This window comes from Phyllobates terribilis, unplaced genomic scaffold (assembly GCF_046119375.1).
Source record: "Phyllobates terribilis strain yellow unplaced genomic scaffold, ASM4611937v1 Scaffold_734__1_contigs__length_741531, whole genome shotgun sequence".
Classification (NCBI taxonomy): Eukaryota; Metazoa; Chordata; class Amphibia; order Anura; family Dendrobatidae; genus Phyllobates; species Phyllobates terribilis.
Genome location: NW_027363494.1, coordinates 550,042 through 571,265, shown reverse-complemented (window position 1 = coordinate 571,265; position 21,224 = coordinate 550,042). Strand labels below are relative to the sequence as shown.

At 45.1% G+C, this 21,224-nt stretch overlaps 16 non-coding genes across 16 annotated transcripts; all 16 read right to left on the bottom strand.

Moving 5' to 3' along the window:
• Nucleotides 1-522: 522 nt before the first annotated feature.
• Nucleotides 523-713, bottom strand: LOC141237937 (U2 spliceosomal RNA). The gene has a single exon (XR_012303457.1). It is a non-coding gene; the product is annotated as a U2 spliceosomal RNA (small nuclear RNA).
• Nucleotides 714-1,833: 1,120 nt separating this feature from the next.
• LOC141237722 (U2 spliceosomal RNA) lies at nucleotides 1,834-2,024 on the bottom strand. Its single transcript, XR_012303250.1, has one exon. It is a non-coding gene; the product is annotated as a U2 spliceosomal RNA (small nuclear RNA).
• Nucleotides 2,025-3,144: 1,120 nt separating this feature from the next.
• Nucleotides 3,145-3,335, bottom strand: LOC141237721 (U2 spliceosomal RNA). Its single transcript, XR_012303249.1, has one exon. It is a non-coding gene; the product is annotated as a U2 spliceosomal RNA (small nuclear RNA).
• Nucleotides 3,336-4,458: 1,123 nt separating this feature from the next.
• On the bottom strand, nucleotides 4,459-4,649 carry LOC141237720 (U2 spliceosomal RNA). The gene has a single exon (XR_012303248.1). It is a non-coding gene; the product is annotated as a U2 spliceosomal RNA (small nuclear RNA).
• Nucleotides 4,650-5,770: 1,121 nt separating this feature from the next.
• LOC141237719 (U2 spliceosomal RNA) lies at nucleotides 5,771-5,961 on the bottom strand. The gene has a single exon (XR_012303247.1). It is a non-coding gene; the product is annotated as a U2 spliceosomal RNA (small nuclear RNA).
• A 1,126-nt stretch (nucleotides 5,962-7,087) lies between these two features.
• LOC141237718 (U2 spliceosomal RNA) lies at nucleotides 7,088-7,278 on the bottom strand. Its single transcript, XR_012303246.1, has one exon. It is a non-coding gene; the product is annotated as a U2 spliceosomal RNA (small nuclear RNA).
• Nucleotides 7,279-8,398: 1,120 nt separating this feature from the next.
• Nucleotides 8,399-8,589, bottom strand: LOC141237717 (U2 spliceosomal RNA). Its single transcript, XR_012303245.1, has one exon. It is a non-coding gene; the product is annotated as a U2 spliceosomal RNA (small nuclear RNA).
• A 1,121-nt stretch (nucleotides 8,590-9,710) lies between these two features.
• Nucleotides 9,711-9,901, bottom strand: LOC141237716 (U2 spliceosomal RNA). Its single transcript, XR_012303244.1, has one exon. It is a non-coding gene; the product is annotated as a U2 spliceosomal RNA (small nuclear RNA).
• Nucleotides 9,902-11,022: 1,121 nt separating this feature from the next.
• On the bottom strand, nucleotides 11,023-11,213 carry LOC141237715 (U2 spliceosomal RNA). The gene has a single exon (XR_012303243.1). It is a non-coding gene; the product is annotated as a U2 spliceosomal RNA (small nuclear RNA).
• Nucleotides 11,214-12,334: 1,121 nt separating this feature from the next.
• LOC141237714 (U2 spliceosomal RNA) lies at nucleotides 12,335-12,525 on the bottom strand. The gene has a single exon (XR_012303242.1). It is a non-coding gene; the product is annotated as a U2 spliceosomal RNA (small nuclear RNA).
• A 1,121-nt stretch (nucleotides 12,526-13,646) lies between these two features.
• LOC141237712 (U2 spliceosomal RNA) lies at nucleotides 13,647-13,837 on the bottom strand. Its single transcript, XR_012303240.1, has one exon. It is a non-coding gene; the product is annotated as a U2 spliceosomal RNA (small nuclear RNA).
• Nucleotides 13,838-14,957: 1,120 nt separating this feature from the next.
• Nucleotides 14,958-15,148, bottom strand: LOC141237711 (U2 spliceosomal RNA). Its single transcript, XR_012303239.1, has one exon. It is a non-coding gene; the product is annotated as a U2 spliceosomal RNA (small nuclear RNA).
• Nucleotides 15,149-16,269: 1,121 nt separating this feature from the next.
• Nucleotides 16,270-16,460, bottom strand: LOC141237710 (U2 spliceosomal RNA). The gene has a single exon (XR_012303238.1). It is a non-coding gene; the product is annotated as a U2 spliceosomal RNA (small nuclear RNA).
• Nucleotides 16,461-17,574: 1,114 nt separating this feature from the next.
• LOC141237709 (U2 spliceosomal RNA) lies at nucleotides 17,575-17,765 on the bottom strand. The gene has a single exon (XR_012303237.1). It is a non-coding gene; the product is annotated as a U2 spliceosomal RNA (small nuclear RNA).
• Nucleotides 17,766-18,885: 1,120 nt separating this feature from the next.
• LOC141237708 (U2 spliceosomal RNA) lies at nucleotides 18,886-19,076 on the bottom strand. Its single transcript, XR_012303236.1, has one exon. It is a non-coding gene; the product is annotated as a U2 spliceosomal RNA (small nuclear RNA).
• A 1,122-nt stretch (nucleotides 19,077-20,198) lies between these two features.
• Nucleotides 20,199-20,389, bottom strand: LOC141237707 (U2 spliceosomal RNA). Its single transcript, XR_012303235.1, has one exon. It is a non-coding gene; the product is annotated as a U2 spliceosomal RNA (small nuclear RNA).
• Between the last annotated feature and the right edge of the window lie 835 nt (nucleotides 20,390-21,224).

The window sequence follows — 21,224 nt, the reverse complement described above, 5'->3', positions numbered from 1 at the left end:
GTCAGTGTTCCAGCAGAGGGAGACAACGTTTCAGAAAAGGCATTGTAGCAAACCAAAAAAGAAATTTTAAGCGCAGCAGAGTAACCAGCTCACATACCTGTTAGCTCAGGTGAGTTTAAAAGGCTGCTGTTGATAACAAGGGCATTTGCTAAATAGATGGTGTGTGTGCAACAATATACTGAAAGGTCAATTATATTGTGCAGCTTATCTCACCACCTGTAGTTATTTAGGTGAAAGCTCCAAAATGCTTGCCTAATATGTCTGTTTATCCAAAAGGAAGTATAGAGGGAGAGCTAGATAGATAGCATTGCATTACATTACATTACATGGCAATGCAATGCACAGTTGCTGAAGTTGAACCAAAATGAGCTTGTCATCTGGCTTCTGCAACTTTTAACATGAAAAATCCAATGAGGAGAAGAAAAGCAAAGCCAAAGAGTCCATCCCAAAATCCGACAAACAAGCAAAATGAACAAAAAGCATTGAATTCAATTCTTTCTGATTTTAGATACTGCATTAAAGAAGGGGTGCACCGGTCCTGGAGATACTGCAATACCAGGTCAATGCGTGGAGTGGACAGAGCAAGTTCTTTTTCCATCTCCCTGTTCTAAAAATCCATTTAATATATGGTCCCCAGATAGGGGACGTATCAGATATTAAACTGATAAGAACAGATACTACACTTGATCTTAGCCAAAAGGCCGAGAAGCGATAACCAGAATTGGTTTCCGACTACGGTGCCACCCAAGGATTCTGAAAAGTCCATTTGTGGAGATGGCCACCTGGACTCCCGTTAAGAAGACATGCTGTCAACCTCTAGATCCCTCACATGCCTGCACTTTTCGGCTTGCTGCTGCTGCAATCCACGCGTTTTAGATCTGCATAACTCCACCTCTTTTAGCACAGTACCCTCAACCCCCGGCTGTTCCCACCCGCCTCAACACCGTTGGAAGGGAGGAGAACCAATTAAGGCGGGGGGGGGGTGGAACGAGCAGCTGTCTACCCTTAGCAGGAGGGTTGCTGATTAATTACCTCTCCTGCTGCTGCTGCTGCTGGCTGTCCAGCGGCAGACTGAAGGTGGCTGCTGCTGTGCGCAGGTATATAAAGGCTCAGAGCCTATTATGACACGCGCAGCCAGCGTTCCATTGCCACATTCCGTCTACTGCAGGCGGGATACCTGGATGGCTGAATGTCACTGAGAAGCTCACAGAGACCGCCATAAGCAACAGTTTAAAAGAATGCCACAGACCAATCAACCAAACTTTTTGGGTTGGTTTCTCTTTTATAGTCTGCAGGCATTAAATGAAAGAAGTCAGTGTTCCAGCAGAGGGAGACAACGTTTCAGAAAAGGCATTGTAGCAAACCAAAAAAGAAATTTTAAGCGCAGCAGAGTAACCAGCTCACATACCTGTTAGCTCAGGTGAGTTTAAAAGGCTGCTGTTGATAACAAGGGCATTTGCTAAATAGATGGTGTGTGTGCAACAATATACTGAAAGGTCAATTATATTGTGCAGCTTATCTCACCACCTGTAGTTATTTAGGTGAAAGCTCCAAAATGCTTGCCTAATATGTCTGTTTATCCAAAAGGAAGTATAGAGGGAGAGCTAGATAGATAGCATTGCATTACATTACATTACATGGCAATGCAATGCACAGTTGCTGAAGTTGAACCAAAATGAGCTTGTCATCTGGCTTCTGCAACTTTTAACATGAAAAATCCAATGAGGAGAAGAAAAGCAAAGCCAAAGAGTCCATCCCAAAATCCGACAAACAAGCAAAATGAACAAAAAGCATTGAATTCAATTCTTTCTGATTTTAGAAACTGCATTAAAGAAGGGGTGCACCGGTCCTGGAGATACTGCAATACCAGGTCAATGCGTGGAGTGGACAGAGCAAGCTCTTTTTCCATCTCCCTGTTCTAAAAATCCATTTAATATATGGTCCCCAGATAGGGGACGTATCAGATATTAAACTGATAAGAACAGATACTACACTTGATCTTAGCCAAAAGGCCGAGAAGCGATAACCAGAATTGGTTTCCGACTACGGTGCCACCCAAGGATTCTGAAAAGTCCATTTGTGGAGATGGCCACCTGGACTCCCGTTAAGAAGACATGCTGTCAACCTCTAGATCCCTCACATGCCTGCACTTTTCGGCTTGCTGCTGCTGCAATCCACGCGTTTTAGATCTGCATAACTCCACCTCTTTTAGCACAGTACCCTCAACCCCCGACTGTTCCCACCCGCCTCAACACCGTTGGAAGGGAGGAGAACCAATTAAGGCGGGGGGGGGGTGGAACGAGCAGCTGTCTACCCTTAGCAGGAGGGTTGCTGATTAATTACCTCTCCTGCTGCTGCTGCTGCTGGCTGTCCAGCAGCAGACTGAAGGTGGCTGCTGCTGTGCGCAGGTATATAAAGGCTCAGAGCCTATTATGACACGCGCAGCCAGCGTTCCATTGCCACATTCCGTCTACTGCAGGCGGGATACCTGGATGGCTGAATGTCACTGAGAAGCTCACAGAGACCGCCATAAGCAACAGTTTAAAAGAATGCCACAGACTAATCAACCAAACTTTTTGGGTTGGTTTCTCTTTTATAGTCTGCAGGCATTAAATGAAAGAAGTCAGTGTTCCAGCAGAGGGAGACAACGTTTCAGAAAAGGCATTGTAGCAAACCAAAAAAGAAATTTTAAGCGCAGCAGAGTAACCAGCTCACATACCTGTTAGCTCAGGTGAGTTTAAAAGGCTGCTGTTGATAACAAGGGCATTTGCTAAATAGATGGTGTGTGTGCAACAATATACTGAAAGGTCAATTATATTGTGCAGCTTATCTCACCACCTGTAGTTATTTAGGTGAAAGCTCCAAAATGCTTGCCTAATATGTCTGTTTATCCAAAAGGAAGTATAGAGGGAGAGCTAGATAGATAGCATTGCATTACATTACATTACATGGCAATGCAATGCACAGTTGCTGAAGTTGAACCAAAATGAGCTTGTCATCTGGCTTCTGCAACTTTTAACATGAAAAATCCAATGAGGAGAAGAAAAGCAAAGCCAAAGAGTCCATCCCAAAATCCGACAAACAAGCAAAATGAACAAAAAGCATTGAATTCAATTCTTTCTGATTTTAGAAACTGCATTAAAGAAGGGGTGCACCGGTCCTGGAGATACTGCAATACCAGGTCAATGCGTGGAGTGGACAGAGCAAGCTCTTTTTCCATCTCCCTGTTCTAAAAATCCATTTAATATATGGTCCCCAGATAGGGGACGTATCAGATATTAAACTGATAAGAACAGATACTACACTTGATCTTAGCCAAAAGGCCGAGAAGCGATAACCAGAATTGGTTTCCGACTACGGTGCCACCCAAGGATTCTGAAAAGTCCATTTGTGGAGATGGCCACCTGGACTCCCGTTAAGAAGACATGCTGTCAACCTCTAGATCCCTCACATGCCTGCACTTTTCGGCTTGCTGCTGCTGCAATCCACGCGTTTTAGATCTGCATAACTCCACCTCTTTTAGCACAGTACCCTCAACCCCCGGCTGTTCCCACCCGCCTCAACACCGTTGGAAGGGAGGAGAACCAATTAAGGCGGGGGGGGGGTGGAACGAGCAGCTGTCTACCCTTAGCAGGAGGGTTGCTGATTAATTACCTCTCCTGCTGCTGCTGCTGCTGCTGGCTGTCCAGCAGCAGACTGAAGGTGGCTGCTGCTGTGCGCAGGTATATAAAGGCTCAGAGCCTATTATGACACGCGCAGCCAGCGTTCCATTGCCACATTCCGTCTACTGCAGGCGGGATACCTGGATGGCTGAATGTCACTGAGAAGCTCACAGAGACCGCCATAAGCAACAGTTTAAAAGAATGCCACAGACTAATCAACCAAACTTTTTGGGTTGGTTTCTCTTTTATAGTCTGCAGGCATTAAATGAAAGAAGTCAGTGTTCCAGCAGAGGGAGACAACGTTTCAGAAAAGGCATTGTAGCAAACCAAAAAAGAAATTTTAAGCGCAGCAGAGTAACCAGCTCACATACCTGTTAGCTCAGGTGAGTTTAAAAGGCTGCTGTTGATAACAAGGGCATTTGCTAAATAGATGGTGTGTGTGCAACAATATACTGAAAGGTCAATTATATTGTGCAGCTTATCTCACCACCTGTAGTTATTTAGGTGAAAGCTCCAAAATGCTTGCCTAATATGTCTGTTTATCCAAAAGGAAGTATAGAGGGAGAGCTAGATAGATAGCATTGCATTACATTACATTACATGGCAATGCAATGCACAGTTGCTGAAGTTGAACCAAAATGAGCTTGTCATCTGGCTTCTGCAACTTTTAACATGAAAAATCCAATGAGGAGAAGAAAAGCAAAGCCAAAGAGTCCATCCCAAAATCCGACAAACAAGCAAAATGAACAAAAAGCATTGAATTCAATTCTTTCTGATTTTAGAAACTGCATTAAAGAAGGGGTGCACCGGTCCTGGAGATACTGCAATACCAGGTCAATGCGTGGAGTGGACAGAGCAAGCTCTTTTTCCATCTCCCTGTTCTAAAAATCCATTTAATATATGGTCCCCAGATAGGGGACGTATCAGATATTAAACTGATAAGAACAGATACTACACTTGATCTTAGCCAAAAGGCCGAGAAGCGATAACCAGAATTGGTTTCCGACTACGGTGCCACCCAAGGATTCTGAAAAGTCCATTTGTGGAGATGGCCACCTGGACTCCCGTTAAGAAGACATGCTGTCAACCTCAAGATCCCTCACATGCCTGCACTTTTCGGCTTGCTGCTGCTGCAATCCACGCGTTTTAGATCTGCATAACTCCACCTCTTTTAGCACAGTACCCTCAACCCCCGGCTGTTCCCACCCGCCTCAACACCGTTGGAAGGGAGGAGAACCAATTAAGGCGGGGGGGGGGGTGGAACGAGCAGCTGTCTACCCTTAGCAGGAGGGTTGCTGATTAATTACCTCTCCTGCTGCTGCTGCTGCTGGCTGTCCAGCAGCAGACTGAAGGTGGCTGCTGCTGTGCGCAGGTATATAAAGGCTCAGAGCCTATTATGACACGCGCAGCCAGCGTTCCATTGCCACATTCCGTCTACTGCAGGCGGGATACCTGGATGGCTGAATGTCACTGAGAAGCTCACAGAGACCGCCATAAGCAACAGTTTAAAAGAATGCCACAGACTAATCAACCAAACTTTTTGGGTTGGTTTCTCTTTTATAGTCTGCAGGCATTAAATGAAAGAAGTCAGTGTTCCAGCAGAGGGAGACAACGTTTCAGAAAAGGCATTGTAGCAAACCAAAAAAGAAATTTTAAGCGCAGCAGAGTAACCAGCTCACATACCTGTTAGCTCAGGTGAGTTTAAAAGGCTGCTGTTGATAACAAGGGCATTTGCTAAATAGATGGTGTGTGTGCAACAATATACTGAAAGGTCAATTATATTGTGCAGCTTATCTCACCACCTGTAGTTATTTAGGTGAAAGCTCCAAAATGCTTGCCTAATATGTCTGTTTATCCAAAAGGAAGTATAGAGGGAGAGCTAGATAGATAGCATTGCATTACATTACATTACATGGCAATGCAATGCACAGTTGCTGAAGTTGAACCAAAATGAGCTTGTCATCTGGCTTCTGCAACTTTTAACATGAAAAATCCAATGAGGAGAAGAAAAGCAAAGCCAAAGAGTCCATCCCAAAATCCGACAAACAAGCAAAATGAACAAAAAGCATTGAATTCAATTCTTTCTGATTTTAGAAACTGCATTAAAGAAGGGGTGCACCGGTCCTGGAGATACTGCAATACCAGGTCAATGCGTGGAGTGGACAGAGCAAGCTCTTTTTCCATCTCCCTGTTCTAAAAATCCATTTAATATATGGTCCCCAGATAGGGGACGTATCAGATATTAAACTGATAAGAACAGATACTACACTTGATCTTAGCCAAAAGGCCGAGAAGCGATAACCAGAATTGGTTTCCGACTACGGTGCCACCCAAGGATTCTGAAAAGTCCATTTGTGGAGATGGCCACCTGGACTCCCGTTAAGAAGACATGCTGTCAACCTCTAGATCCCTCACATGCCTGCACTTTTCGGCTTGCTGCTGCTGCAATCCACGCGTTTTAGATCTGCATAACTCCACCTCTTTTAGCACAGTACCCTCAACCCCCGGCTGTTCCCACCCGCCTCAACACCGTTGGAAGGGAGGAGAACCAATTAAGGCGGGGGGGGGGGGGGGGTGGAACGAGCAGCTGTCTACCCTTAGCAGGAGGGTTGCTGATTATTTACCTCTCCTGCTGCTGCTGCTGCTGGCTGTCCAGCAGCAGACTGAAGGTGGCTGCTGCTGTGCGCAGGTATATAAAGGCTCAGAGCCTATTATGACACGCGCAGCCAGCGTTCCATTGCCACATTCCGTCTACTGCAGGCGGGATACCTGGATGGCTGAATGTCACTGAGAAGCTCACAGAGACCGCCATAAGCAACAGTTTAAAAGAATGCCACAGACTAATCAACCAAACTTTTTGGGTTGGTTTCTCTTTTATAGTCTGCAGGCATTAAATGAAAGAAGTCAGTGTTCCAGCAGAGGGAGACAACGTTTCAGAAAAGGCATTGTAGCAAACCAAAAAAGAAATTTTAAGCGCAGCAGAGTAACCAGCTCACATACCTGTTAGCTCAGGTGAGTTTAAAAGGCTGCTGTTGATAACAAGGGCATTTGCTAAATAGATGGTGTGTGTGCAACAATATACTGAAAGGTCAATTATATTGTGCAGCTTATCTCACCACCTGTAGTTATTTAGGTGAAAGCTCCAAAATGCTTGCCTAATATGTCTGTTTATCCAAAAGGAAGTATAGAGGGAGAGCTAGATAGATAGCATTGCATTACATTACATTACATGGCAATGCAATGCACAGTTGCTGAAGTTGAACCAAAATGAGCTTGTCATCTGGCTTCTGCAACTTTTAACATGAAAAATCCAATGAGGAGAAGAAAAGCAAAGCCAAAGAGTCCATCCCAAAATCCGACAAACAAGCAAAATGAACAAAAAGCATTGAATTCAATTCTTTCTGATTTTAGAAACTGCATTAAAGAAGGGGTGCACCGGTCCTGGAGATACTGCAATACCAGGTCAATGCGTGGAGTGGACAGAGCAAGCTCTTTTTCCATCTCCCTGTTCTAAAAATCCATTTAATATATGGTCCCCAGATAGGGGACGTATCAGATATTAAACTGATAAGAACAGATACTACACTTGATCTTAGCCAAAAGGCCGAGAAGCGATAACCAGAATTGGTTTCCGACTACGGTGCCACCCAAGGATTCTGAAAAGTCCATTTGTGGAGATGGCCACCTGGACTCCCGTTAAGAAGACATGCTGTCAACCTCTAGATCCCTCACATGCCTGCACTTTTCGGCTTGCTGCTGCTGCAATCCACGCGTTTTAGATCTGCATAACTCCACCTCTTTTAGCACACTACCCTCAACCCCCGGCTGTTCCCACCCGCCTCAACACCGTTGGAAGGGAGTAGAACCAATTAAGGCGGGGGGGGGGTGGAACGAGCAGCTGTCTACCCTTAGCAGGAGGGTTGCTGATTAATTACCTCTCCTGCTGCTGCTGCTGCTGGCTGTCCAGCAGCAGACTGAAGGTGGCTGCTGCTGTGCGCAGGTATATAAAGGCTCAGAGCCTATTATGACACGCGCAGCCAGCGTTCCATTGCCACATTCCGTCTACTGCAGGCGGGATACCTGGATGGCTGAATGTCACTGAGAAGCTCACAGAGACCGCCATAAGCAACAGTTTAAAAGAATGCCACAGACTAATCAACCAAACTTTTTGGGTTGGTTTCTCTTTTATAGTCTGCAGGCATTAAATGAAAGAAGTCAGTGTTCCAGCAGAGGGAGACAACGTTTCAGAAAAGGCATTGTAGCAAACCAAAAAAGAAATTTTAAACGCAGCAGAGTAACCAGCTCACATACCTGTTAGCTCAGGTGAGTTTAAAAGGCTGCTGTTGATAACAAGGGCATTTGCTAAATAGATGGTGTGTGTGCAACAATATACTGAAAGGTCAATTATATTGTGCAGCTTATCTCACCACCTGTAGTTATTTAGGTGAAAGCTCCAAAATGCTTGCCTAATATGTCTGTTTATCCAAAAGGAAGTATAGAGGGAGAGCTAGATAGATAGCATTGCATTACATTACATTACATGGCAATGCAATGCACAGTTGCTGAAGTTGAACCAAAATGAGCTTGTCATCTGGCTTCTGCAACTTTTAACATGAAAAATCCAATGAGGAGAAGAAAAGCAAAGCCAAAGAGTCCATCCCAAAATCCGACAAACAAGCAAAATGAACAAAAAGCATTGAATTCAATTCTTTCTGATTTTAGAAACTGCATTAAAGAAGGGGTGCACCGGTCCTGGAGATACTGCAATACCAGGTCAATGCGTGGAGTGGACAGAGCAAGCTCTTTTTCCATCTCCCTGTTCTAAAAATCCATTTAATATATGGTCCCCAGATAGGGGACGTATCAGATATTAAACTGATAAGAACAGATACTACACTTGATCTTAGCCAAAAGGCCGAGAAGCGATAACCAGAATTGGTTTCCGACTACAGTGCCACCCAAGGATTCTGAAAAGTCCATTTGTGGAGATGGCCACCTGGACTCCCGTTAAGAAGACATGCTGTCAACCTCAAGATCCCTCACATGCCTGCACTTTTCGGCTTGCTGCTGCTGCAATCCACGCGTTTTAGATCTGCATAACTCCACCTCTTTTAGCACAGTACCCTCAACCCCCGGCTGTTCCCACCCGCCTCAACACCGTTGGAAGGGAGGAGAACCAATTAAGGCGGGGGGGGGGGTGGAACGAGCAGCTGTCTACCCTTAGCAGGAGGGTTGCTGATTAATTACCTCTCCTGCTGCTGCTGCTGCTGGCTGTCCAGCAGCAGACTGAAGGTGGCTGCTGCTGTGCGCAGGTATATAAAGGCTCAGAGCCTATTATGACACGCGCAGCCAGCGTTCCATTGCCACATTCCGTCTACTGCAGGCGGGATACCTGGATGGCTGAATGTCACTGAGAAGCTCACAGAGACCGCCATAAGCAACAGTTTAAAAGAATGCCACAGACTAATCAACCAAACTTTTTGGGTTGGTTTCTCTTTTATAGTCTGCAGGCATTAAATGAAAGAAGTCAGTGTTCCAGCAGAGGGAGACAACGTTTCAGAAAAGGCATTGTAGCAAACCAAAAAAGAAATTTTAAGCGCAGCAGAGTAACCAGCTCACATACCTGTTAGCTCAGGTGAGTTTAAAAGGCTGCTGTTGATAACAAGGGCATTTGCTAAATAGATGGTGTGTGTGCAACAATATACTGAAAGGTCAATTATATTGTGCAGCTTATCTCACCACCTGTAGTTATTTAGGTGAAAGCTCCAAAATGCTTGCCTAATATGTCTGTTTATCCAAAAGGAAGTATAGAGGGAGAGCTAGATAGATAGCATTGCATTACATTACATTACATGGCAATGCAATGCACAGTTGCTGAAGTTGAACCAAAATGAGCTTGTCATCTGGCTTCTGCAACTTTTAACATGAAAAATCCAATGAGGAGAAGAAAAGCAAAGCCAAAGAGTCCATCCCAAAATCCGAGAAACAAGCAAAATGAACAAAAAGCATTGAATTCAATTCTTTCTGATTTTAGAAACTGCATTAAAGAAGGGGTGCACCGGTCCTGGAGATACTGCAATACCAGGTCAATGCGTGGAGTGGACAGAGCAAGCTCTTTTTCCATCTCCCTGTTCTAAAAATCCATTTAATATATGGTCCCCAGATAGGGGACGTATCAGATATTAAACTGATAAGAACAGATACTACACTTGATCTTAGCCAAAAGGCCGAGAAGCGATAACCAGAATTGGTTTCCGACTACGGTGCCACCCAAGGATTCTGAAAAGTCCATTTGTGGAGATGGCCACCTGGACTCCCGTTAAGAAGACATGCTGTCAACCTCTAGATCCCTCACATGCCTGCACTTTTCGGCTTGCTGCTGCTGCAATCCACGCGTTTTAGATCTGCATAACTCCACCTCTTTTAGCACACTACCCTCAACCCCCGGCTGTTCCCACCCGCCTCAACACCGTTGGAAGGGAGTAGAACCAATTAAGGCGGGGGGGGGGGTGGAACGAGCAGCTGTCTACCCTTAGCAGGAGGGTTGCTGATTAATTACCTCTCCTGCTGCTGCTGCTGCTGGCTGTCCAGCAGCAGACTGAAGGTGGCTGCTGCTGTGCGCAGGTATATAAAGGCTCAGAGCCTATTATGACACGCGCAGCCAGCGTTCCATTGCCACATTCCGTCTACTGCAGGCGGGATACCTGGATGGCTGAATGTCACTGAGAAGCTCACAGAGACCGCCATAAGCAACAGTTTAAAAGAATGCCACAGACTAATCAACCAAACTTTTTGGGTTGGTTTCTCTTTTATAGTCTGCAGGCATTAAATGAAAGAAGTCAGTGTTCCAGCAGAGGGAGACAACGTTTCAGAAAAGGCATTGTAGCAAACCAAAAAAGAAATTTTAAACGCAGCAGAGTAACCAGCTCACATACCTGTTAGCTCAGGTGAGTTTAAAAGGCTGCTGTTGATAACAAGGGCATTTGCTAAATAGATGGTGTGTGTGCAACAATATACTGAAAGGTCAATTATATTGTGCAGCTTATCTCACCACCTGTAGTTATTTAGGTGAAAGCTCCAAAATGCTTGCCTAATATGTCTGTTTATCCAAAAGGAAGTATAGAGGGAGAGCTAGATAGATAGCATTGCATTACATTACATTACATGGCAATGCAATGCACAGTTGCTGAAGTTGAACCAAAATGAGCTTGTCATCTGGCTTCTGCAACTTTTAACATGAAAAATCCAATGAGGAGAAGAAAAGCAAAGCCAAAGAGTCCATCCCAAAATCCGACAAACAAGCAAAATGAACAAAAAGCATTGAATTCAATTCTTTCTGATTTTAGAAACTGCATTAAAGAAGGGGTGCACCGGTCCTGGAGATACTGCAATACCAGGTCAATGCGTGGAGTGGACAGAGCAAGCTCTTTTTCCATCTCCCTGTTCTAAAAATCCATTTAATATATGGTCCCCAGATAGGGGACGTATCAGATATTAAACTGATAAGAACAGATACTACACTTGATCTTAGCCAAAAGGCCGAGAAGCGATAACCAGAATTGGTTTCCGACTACGGTGCCACCCAAGGATTCTGAAAAGTCCATTTGTGGAGATGGCCACCTGGACTCCCGTTAAGAAGACATGCTGTCAACCTCAAGATCCCTCACATGCCTGCACTTTTCGGCTTGCTGCTGCTGCAATCCACGCGTTTTAGATCTGCATAACTCCACCTCTTTTAGCACAGTACCCTCAACCCCCGGCTGTTCCCACCCGCCTCAACACCGTTGGAAGGGAGGAGAACCAATTAAGGCGGGGGGGGGGGTGGAACGAGCAGCTGTCTACCCTTAGCAGGAGGGTTGCTGATTAATTACCTCTCCTGCTGCTGCTGCTGCTGGCTGTCCAGCAGCAGACTGAAGGTGGCTGCTGCTGTGCGCAGGTATATAAAGGCTCAGAGCCTATTATGACACGCGCAGCCAGCGTTCCATTGCCACATTCCGTCTACTGCAGGCGGGATACCTGGATGGCTGAATGTCACTGAGAAGCTCACAGAGACCGCCATAAGCAACAGTTTAAAAGAATGCCACAGACTAATCAACCAAACTTTTTGGGTTGGTTTCTCTTTTATAGTCTGCAGGCATTAAATGAAAGAAGTCAGTGTTCCAGCAGAGGGAGACAACGTTTCAGAAAAGGCATTGTAGCAAACCAAAAAAGAAATTTTAAGCGCAGCAGAGTAACCAGCTCACATACCTGTTAGCTCAGGTGAGTTTAAAAGGCTGCTGTTGATAACAAGGGCATTTGCTAAATAGATGGTGTGTGTGCAACAATATACTGAAAGGTCAATTATATTGTGCAGCTTATCTCACCACCTGTAGTTATTTAGGTGAAAGCTCCAAAATGCTTGCCTAATATGTCTGTTTATCCAAAAGGAAGTATAGAGGGAGAGCTAGATAGATAGCATTGCATTACATTACATTACATGGCAATGCAATGCACAGTTGCTGAAGTTGAACCAAAATGAGCTTGTCATCTGGCTTCTGCAACTTTTAACATGAAAAATCCAATGAGGAGAAGAAAAGCAAAGCCAAAGAGTCCATCCCAAAATCCGAGAAACAAGCAAAATGAACAAAAAGCATTGAATTCAATTCTTTCTGATTTTAGAAACTGCATTAAAGAAGGGGTGCACCGGTCCTGGAGATACTGCAATACCAGGTCAATGCGTGGAGTGGACAGAGCAAGCTCTTTTTCCATCTCCCTGTTCTAAAAATCCATTTAATATATGGTCCCCAGATAGGGGACGTATCAGATATTAAACTGATAAGAACAGATACTACACTTGATCTTAGCCAAAAGGCCGAGAAGCGATAACCAGAATTGGTTTCCGACTACGGTGCCACCCAAGGATTCTGAAAAGTCCATTTGTGGAGATGGCCACCTGGACTCCCGTTAAGAAGACATGCTGTCAACCTCAAGATCCCTCACATGCCTGCACTTTTCGGCTTGCTGCTGCTGCAATCCACGCGTTTTAGATCTGCATAACTCCACCTCTCTTAGCACAGTACCCTCAACCCCCGGCTGTTCCCACCCGCCTCAACACCGTTGGAAGGGAGTAGAACCAATTAAGGCGGGGGGGGGGGTGGAACGAGCAGCTGTCTACCCTTAGCAGGAGGGTTGCTGATTAATTACCTCTCCTGCTGCTGCTGCTGCTGGCTGTCCAGCAGCAGACTGAAGGTGGCTGCTGCTGTGCGCAGGTATATAAAGGCTCAGAGCCTATTATGACACGCGCAGCCAGCGTTCCATTGCCACATTCCGTCTACTGCAGGCGGGATACCTGGATGGCTGAATGTCACTGAGAAGCTCACAGAGACCGCCATAAGCAACAGTTTAAAAGAATGCCACAGACTAATCAACCAAACTTTTTGGGTTGGTTTCTCTTTTATAGTCTGCAGGCATTAAATGAAAGAAGTCAGTGTTCCAGCAGAGGGAGACAACGTTTCAGAAAAGGCATTGTAGCAAACCAAAAAAGAAATTTTAAGCGCAGCAGAGTAACCAGCTCACATACCTGTTAGCTCAGGTGAGTTTAAAAGGCTGCTGTTGATAACAAGGGCATTTGCTAAATAGATGGTGTGTGTGCAACAATATACTGAAAGGTCAATTATATTGTGCAGCTTATCTCACCACCTGTAGTTATTTAGGTGAAAGCTCCAAAATGCTTGCCTAATATGTCTGTTTATCCAAAAGGAAGTATAGAGGGAGAGCTAGATAGATAGCATTGCATTACATTACATTACATGGCAATGCAATGCACAGTTGCTGAAGTTGAACCAAAATGAGCTTGTCATCTGGCTTCTGCAACTTTTAACATGAAAAATCCAATGAGGAGAAGAAAAGCAAAGCCAAAGAGTCCATCCCAAAATCCGACAAACAAGCAAAATGAACAAAAAGCATTGAATTCAATTCTTTCTGATTTTAGAAACTGCATTAAAGAAGGGGTGCACCGGTCCTGGAGATACTGCAATACCAGGTCAATGCGTGGAGTGGACAGAGCAAGCTCTTTTTCCATCTCCCTGTTCTAAAAATCCATTTAATATATGGTCCCCAGATAGGGGACGTATCAGATATTAAACTGATAAGAACAGATACTACACTTGATCTTAGCCAAAAGGCCGAGAAGCGATAACCAGAATTGGTTTCCGACTACGGTGCCACCCAAGGATTCTGAAAAGTCCATTTGTGGAGATGGCCACCTGGACTCCCGTTAAGAAGACATGCTGTCAACCTCAAGATCCCTCACATGCCTGCACTTTTCGGCTTGCTGCTGCTGCAATCCACGCGTTTTAGATCTGCATAACTCCACCTCTTTTAGCACAGTACCCTCAACCCCCGGCTGTTCCCACCCGCCTCAACACCGTTGGAAGGGAGGAGAACCAATTAAGGCGGGGGGGGGGTGGAACGAGCAGCTGTCTACCCTTAGCAGGAGGGTTGCTGATTAATTACCTCTCCTGCTGCTGCTGCTGCTGGCTGTCCAGCAGCAGACTGAAGGTGGCTGCTGCTGTGCGCAGGTATATAAAGGCTCAGAGCCTATTATGACACGCGCAGCCAGCGTTCCATTGCCACATTCCGTCTACTGCAGGCGGGATACCTGGATGGCTGAATGTCACTGAGAAGCTCACAGAGACCGCCATAAGCAACAGTTTAAAAGAATGCCACAGACTAATCAACCAAACTTTTTGGGTTGGTTTCTCTTTTATAGTCTGCAGGCATTAAATGAAAGAAGTCAGTGTTCCAGCAGAGGGAGACAACGTTTCAGAAAAGGCATTGTAGCAAACCAAAAAAGAAATTTTAAGCGCAGCAGAGTAACCAGCTCACATACCTGTTAGCTCAGGTGAGTTTAAAAGGCTGCTGTTGATAACAAGGGCATTTGCTAAATAGATGGTGTGTGTGCAACAATATACTGAAAGGTCAATTATATTGTGCAGCTTATCTCACCACCTGTAGTTATTTAGGTGAAAGCTCCAAAATGCTTGCCTAATATGTCTGTTTATCCAAAAGGAAGTATAGAGGGAGAGCTAGATAGATAGCATTGCATTACATTACATTACATGGCAATGCAATGCACAGTTGCTGAAGTTGAACCAAAATGAGCTTGTCATCTGGCTTCTGCAACTTTTAACATGAAAAATCCAATGAGGAGAAGAAAAGCAAAGCCAAAGAGTCCATCCCAAAATCCGAGAAACAAGCAAAATGAACAAAAAGCATTGAATTCAATTCTTTCTGATTTTAGAAACTGCATTAAAGAAGGGGTGCACCGGTCCTGGAGATACTGCAATACCAGGTCAATGCGTGGAGTGGACAGAGCAAGCTCTTTTTCCATCTCCCTGTTCTAAAAATCCATTTAATATATGGTCCCCAGATAGGGGACGTATCAGATATTAAACTGATAAGAACAGATACTACACTTGATCTTAGCCAAAAGGCCGAGAAGCGATAACCAGAATTGGTTTCCGACTACGGTGCCACCCAAGGATTCTGAAAAGTCCATTTGTGGAGATGGCCACCTGGACTCCCGTTAAGAAGACATGCTGTCAACCTCAAGATCCCTCACATGCCTGCACTTTTCGGCTTGCTGCTGCTGCAATCCACGCGTTTTAGATCTGCATAACTCCACCTCTCTTAGCACAGTACCCTCAACCCCCGGCTGTTCCCACCCGCCTCAACACCGTTGGAAGGGAGGAGAACCAATTAAGGCGGGGGGGGGGGTGGAACGAGCAGCTGTCTACCCTTAGCAGGAGGGTTGCTGATTAATTACCTCTCCTGCTGCTGCTGCTGCTGGCTGTCCAGCAGCAGACTGAAGGTGGCTGCTGCTGTGCGCAGGTATATAAAGGCTCAGAGCCTATTATGACACGCGCAGCCAGCGTTCCATTGCCACATTCCGTCTACTGCAGGCGGGATACCTGGATGGCTGAATGTCACTGAGAAGCTCACAGAGACCGCCATAAGCAACAGTTTAAAAGAATGCCACAGACTAATCAACCAAACTTTTTGGGTTGGTTTCTCTTTTATAGTCTGCAGGCATTAAATGAAAGAAGTCAGTGTTCCAGCAGAGGGAGACAATGTTTCAGAAAAGGCATTGTAGCAAACCAAAAAAGAAATTTTAAGCGCAGCAGAGTAACCAGCTCACATACCTGTTAGCTCAGGTGAGTTTAAAAGGCTGCTGTTGATAACAAGGGCATTTGCTAAATAGATGGTGTGTGTGCAACAATATACTGAAAGGTCAATTATATTGTGCAGCTTATCTCACCACCTGTAGTTATTTAGGTGAAAGCTCCAAAATGCTTGCCTAATATGTCTGTTTATCCAAAAGGAAGTATAGAGGGAGAGCTAGATAGATAGCATTGCATTACATTACATTACATGGCAATGCAATGCACAGTTGCTGAAGTTGAACCAAAATGAGCTTGTCATCTGGCTTCTGCAACTTTTAACATGAAAAATCCAATGAGGAGAAGAAAAGCAAAGCCAAAGAGTCGATCCCAAAATCCGACAAACAAGCAAAATGAACAAAAAGCATTGAATTCAATTCTTTCTGATTTTAGAAACTGCATTAAAGAAGGGGTGCACCGGTCCTGGAGATACTGCAATACCAGGTCAATGCGTGGAGTGGACAGAGCAAGCTCTTTTTCCATCTCCCTGTTCTAAAAATCCATTTAATATATGGTCCCCAGATAGGGGACGTATCAGATATTAAACTGATAAGAACAGATACTACACTTGATCTTAGCCAAAAGGCCGAGAAGCGATAACCAGAATTGGTTTCCGACTACGGTGCCACCCAAGGATTCTGAAAAGTCCATTTGTGGAGATGGCCACCTGGACTCCCGTTAAGAAGACATGCTGTCAACCTCTAGATCCCTCACATGCCTGCACTTTTCGGCTTGCTGCTGCTGCAATCCACGCGTTTTAGATCTGCATAACTCCACCTCTTTTAGCACAGTACCCTCAACCCCCGGCTGTTCCCACCCGCCTCAACACCGTTGGAAGGGAGGAGAACCAATTAAGGCGGGGGGGGGTGGAACGAGCAGCTGTCTACCCTTAGCAGGAGTGTTGCTGATTAATTACCTCTCCTGCTGCTGCTGCTGCTGGCTGTCCAGCAGCAGACTGAAGGTGGCTGCTGCTGTGCGCAGGTATATAAAGGCTCAGAGCCTATTATGACACGCGCAGCCAGCGTTCCATTGCCACATTCCGTCTACTGCAGGCAGGATATCTGGATGGCTGAATGTCACTGAGAAGCTCACAGAGACCGCCATAAGCAACAGTTTAAAAGAATGCCACAGACTAATCAACCAAACTTTTTGGGTTGGTTTCTCTTTTATAGTCTGCAGGCATTAAATGAAAGAAGTCAGTGTTCCAGCAGAGGGAGACAACGTTTCAGAAAAGGCATTGTAGCAAACCAAAAAAGAAATTTTAAGCGCAGCAGAGTAACCAGCTCACATACCTGTTAGCTCAGGTGAGTTTAAAAGGCTGCTGTTGATAACAAGGGCATTTGCTAAATAGATGGTGTGTGTGCAACAATATACTGAAAGGTCAATTATATTGTGCAGCTTATCTCACCACCTGTAGTTATTTAGGTGAAAGCTCCAAAATGCTTGCCTAATATGTCTGTTTATCCAAAAGGAAGTATAGAGGGAGAGCTAGATAGATAGCATTGCATTACATTACATTACATGGCAATGCACAGTTGCTGAAGTTGAACCAAAATGAGCTTGTCATCTGGCTTCTGCAACTTTTAACATGAAAAATCCAATGAGGAGAAGAAAAGCAAAGCCAAAGAGTCCATCCCAAAATCCGACAAACAAGCAAAATGAACAAAAAGCATTGAATTCAATTCTTTCTGATTTTAGAAACTGCATTAAAGAAGGGGTGCACCGGTCCTGGAGATACTGCAATACCAGGTCAATGCGTGGAGTGGACAGAGCAAGCTCTTTTTCCATCTCCCTGTTCTAAAAATCCATTTAATATATGGTCCCCAGATAGGGGACGTATCAGATATTAAACTGATAAGAACAGATACTACACTTGATCTTAGCCAAAAGGCCGAGAAGCGATAACCAGAATTGGTTTCCGACTACGGTGCCACCCAAGGATTCTGAAAAGTCCATTTGTGGAGATGGCCACCTGGACTCCCGTTAAGAAGACATGCTGTCAACCTCTAGATCCCTCACATGCCTGCACTTTTCGGCTTGCTGCTGCTGCAATCCACGCGTTTTAGATCTGCATAACTCCACCTCTTTTAGCACAGTACCCTCAACCCCCGGCTGTTCCCACCCGCCTCAACACCGTTGGAAGGGAGGAGAACCAATTAAGGCGGGGGGGGGGTGGAACGAGCAGCTGTCTACCCTTAGCAGGAGGGTTGCTGATTAATTACCTCTCCTGCTGCTGCTGCTGCTGGCTGTCCAGCAGCAGACTGAAGGTGGCTGCTGCTGTGCGCAGGTATATAAAGGCTCAGAGCCTATTATGACACGCGCAGCCAGCGTTCCATTGCCACATTCCGTCTACTGCAGGCGGGATACCTGGATGGCTGAATGTCACTGAGAAGCTCACAGAGACCGCCATAAGCAACAGTTTAAAAGAATGCCACAGACTAATCAACCAAACTTTTTGGGTTGGTTTCTCTTTTATAGTCTGCAGGCATTAAATGAAAGAAGTCAGTGTTCCAGCAGAGGGAGACAACGTTTCAGAAAAGGCATTGTAGCAAACCAAAAAAGAAATTTTAAGCGCAGCAGAGTAACCAGCTCACATACCTGTTAGCTCAGGTGAGTTTAAAAGGCTGCTGTTGATAACAAGGGCATTTGCTAAATAGATGGTGTGTGTGCAACAATATACTGAAAGGTCAATTATATTGTGCAGCTTATCTCACCACCTGTAGTTATTTAGGTGAAAGCTCCAAAATGCTTGCCTAATATGTCTGTTTATCCAAAAGGAAGTATAGAGGGAGAGCTAGATAGATAGCATTGCATTACATTACATTACATGGCAATGCAATGCACAGTTGCTGAAGTTGAACCAAAATGAGCTTGTCATCTGGCTTCTGCAACTTTTAACATGAAAAATCCAATGAGGAGAAGAAAAGCAAAGCCAAAGAGTCCATCCCAAAATCCGACAAACAAGCAAAATGAACAAAAAGCATTGAATTCAATTCTTTCTGATTTTAGAAACTGCATTAAAGAAGGGGTGCACCGGTCCTGGAGATACTGCAATACCAGGTCAATGCGTGGAGTGGACAGAGCAAGCTCTTTTTCCATCTCCCTGTTCTAAAAATCCATTTAATATATGGTCCCCAGATAGGGGACGTATCAGATATTAAACTGATAAGAACAGATACTACACTTGATCTTAGCCAAAAGGCCGAGAAGCGATAACCAGAATTGGTTTCCGACTACGGTGCCACCCAAGGATTCTGAAAAGTCCATTTGTGGAGATGGCCACCTGGACTCCCGTTAAGAAGACATGCTGTCAACCTCTAGATCCCTCACATGCCTGCACTTTTCGGCTTGCTGCTGCTGCAATCCACGCGTTTTAGATCTGCATAACTCCACCTCTTTTAGCACAGTACCCTCAACCCCCGGCTGTTCCCACCCGCCTCAACACCGTTGGAAGGGAGGAGAACCAATTAAGGCGGGGGGGGGGGGTGGAACGAGCAGCTGTCTACCCTTAGCAGGAGGGTTGCTGATTAATTACCTCTCCTGCTGCTGCTGCTGCTGGCTGTCCAGCAGCAGACTGAAGGTGGCTGCTGCTGTGCGCAGGTATATAAAGGCTCAGAGCCTATTATGACACGCGCAGCCAGCGTTCCATTGCCACATTCCGTCTACTGCAGGCGGGATACCTGGATGGCTGAATGTCACTGAGAAGCTCACAGAGACCGCCATAAGCAACAGTTTAAAAGAATGCCACAGACTAATCAACCAAACTTTTTGGGTTGGTTTCTCTTTTATAGTCTGCAGGCATTAAATGAAAGAAGTCAGTGTTCCAGCAGAGGGAGACAACGTTTCAGAAAAGGCATTGTAGCAAACCAAAAAAGAAATTTTAAGCGCAGCAGAGTAACCAGCTCACATACCTGTTAGCTCAGGTGAGTTTAAAAGGCTGCTGTTGATAACAAGGGCATTTGCTAAATAGATGGTGTGTGTGCAACAATATACTGAAAGGTCAATTATATTGTGCAGCTTATCTCACCACCTGTAGTTATTTAGGTGAAAGCTCCAAAATGCTTGCGTAATATGTCTGTTTATCCAAAAGGAAGTATAGAGGGAGAGCTAGATAGATAGCATTGCATTACATTACATTACATGGCAATGCAATGCACAGTTGCTGAAGTTGAACCAAAATGAGCTTGTCATCTGGCTTCTGCAACTTTTAACATGAAAAATCCAATGAGGAGAAGAAAAGCAAAGCCAAAGAGTCCATCCCAAAATCCGACAAACAAGCAAAATGAACAAAAAGCATTGAATTCAATTCTTTCTGATTTTAGAAACTGCATTAAAGAAGGGGTGCACCGGTCCTGGAGATACTGCAATACCAGGTCAATGCGTGGAGTGGACAGAGCAAGCTCTTTTTCCATCTCCCTGTTCTAAAAATCCATTTAATATATGGTCCCCAGATAGGGGACGTATCAGATATTAAACTGATAAGAACAGATACTACACTTGATCTTAGCCAAAAGGCCGAGAAGCGATAACCAGAATTGGTTTCCGACTACGGTGCCACCCAAGGATTCTGAAAAGTCCATTTGTGGAGATGGCCACCTGGACTCCCGTTAAGAAGACATGCTGTCAACCTCTAGATCCCTCACATGCCTGCACTTTTCGGCTTGCTGCTGCTGCAATCCACGCGTTTTAGATCTGCATAACTCCACCTCTTTTAGCACAGTACCCTCAACCCCCGGCTGTTCCCACCCGCCTCAACACCGTTGGAAGGGAGGAGAACCAATTAAGGCGGGGGGGGGTGGAACGAGCAGCTGTCTACCCTTAGCAGGAGGGTTGCTGATTAATTACCTCTCCTGCTGCTGCTGCTGGCTGTCCAGCAGCAGACTGAAGGTGGCTGCTGCTGTGCGCAGGTATATAAAGGCTCAGAGCCTATTATGACACGCGCAGCCAGCGTTCCATTGCCACATTCCGTCTACTGCAGGCGGGATACCTGGATGGCTGAATGTCACTGAGAAGCTCACAGAGACCGCCATAAGCAACAGTTTAAAAGAATGCCACAGACTAATCAACCAAACTTTTTGGGTTGGTTTCTCTTTTATAGTCTGCAGGCATTAAATGAAAGAAGTCAGTGTTCCAGCAGAGGGAGACAACGTTTCAGAAAAGGCATTGTAGCAAACCAAAAAAGAAATTTTAAGCGCAGCAGAGTAACCAGATCACATACCTGTTAGCTCAGGTGAGTTTAAAAGGCTGCTGTTGATAACAAGGGCATTTGCTAAATAGATGGTGTGTGTGCAACAATATACTGAAAGGTCATTTATATTGTGCAGCTTATCTCACCACCTGTAGTTATTTAGGTGAAAGCTCC